This window comes from Panthera uncia, chromosome B1, assembly GCF_023721935.1.
Source record: "Panthera uncia isolate 11264 chromosome B1, Puncia_PCG_1.0, whole genome shotgun sequence".
In the NCBI taxonomy this organism is placed as follows: Eukaryota; Metazoa; Chordata; class Mammalia; order Carnivora; family Felidae; genus Panthera; species Panthera uncia.
Window position 1 is genome coordinate 5,912,622 of NC_064811.1, and position 1,318 is coordinate 5,913,939.

General features: G+C 42.1%; 1 pseudogene; it reads left to right on the forward strand.

The window, feature by feature from the left end:
• The first annotated feature begins 676 nt into the window (after window positions 1-676).
• Window positions 677-1,086, forward strand: LOC125922615 (M-phase phosphoprotein 6-like; annotated as a pseudogene).
• Window positions 1,087-1,318: the final 232 nt, after the last annotated feature.

The window sequence follows — 1,318 nt, forward strand, 5'->3', positions numbered from 1 at the left end:
TCCCCATCGTGTTTCAGTCCAGGTAATTCCTATTGGCCTATATTCATGTTGCTGGATTCTTTCTCCATCTGTGTTGAGTCTCCTGATGAACCTCTAAGGAAGCGTTCTTCATCTATCTTACTAATATATTTTTTTTTATTTCTAACATTTCCTTTTGATTTTTTTTAATGTTTATTTATTTTTGAGAGGCAGAGACAGAGTGTAAGCAGGGGATGGGCAGTGAAAGAGAGGGAGACACAGAATCCGAAGTTGGCTCCAGGCTCCGAGCTGTCAGCACAGAGCCTGACGTGGGGCTCGAACCCACAAACCATGAGCTCATGACCTGGGCCAAAGTCAGACGCTTAACCAACTGAACAAACCAGCCACCCCATATTTCCTTTTGATTTGTACGGTGTCAATCTCCCTGCTGAAATGTCGCATTTGTCCATGCACACTGTCCACCTCCACTAATACCTTTAACATATTAGTCATCGTTATTTTGAGTTTTCTTTCTGATGGTTACAAATCATGGGTCCTCTTTTAGTCTGATTACATTGATGGCATCTTCTCTTGGCAGTGCTTTTTTTTTTCTCTTTACTTTTTTATGTGTCTCATTTTTAGAAGTTGAGTGCTGGACATCATGTATAGAATTTAGATTGAAGTGGGTGGCCAACCTCGGCCCAGAGCAAGAGCCAATATGGTGGCGGAGCGCAAGACAAAGTTGTCCGAGAACCTGCTGCACGTGAAGTTCACGCAACGGGGAGTGGACTCAGAGACCAAGAAACAGCTAGAAGAGGAAGAAAAGAAAATCATCAGCGAAGACCACTGGTATTTGGATTTGCCAGAGCTTAAAGAAAAAGAAAATTAATGCTTCAGATGAACACTAAGAACGAAACAGAAGAAGATGAAGGTGACACAGTGGAGCTCGATGTATCAGACGAAGAAATGGCTAGAAGATATGAGACCTTGGTGGGGACATTTGGAAAAAAGTTTGCCAAAAAAAGAGACTGGGCCAGCTATCAAGATGAAAATGAACACGTAAAACCAACAGTTAAAGTAAAGAAGATGTTCTTTAAGCCCCAGGATTGATGTGGATGCTTTAAGACAGAGCTCAGGGGTGCCTCGTGAGGGTTAGTGTATTGTGGAACTCATTCTGATGGCTTCTCTGTAGTTATTCAAACTGTGATGTTTACATGGAAAGAAGTGGATAATTTTGGAAACATGCCATTTTTGAAACAGATATGTGGTGGATGTTACACGCCCTTTGCTTCATGGTGTTCATCAAGAATGGATTTTTAGCCCTCAGGTTTCAAATGCACATAGGGATGTGGCTGCTTCC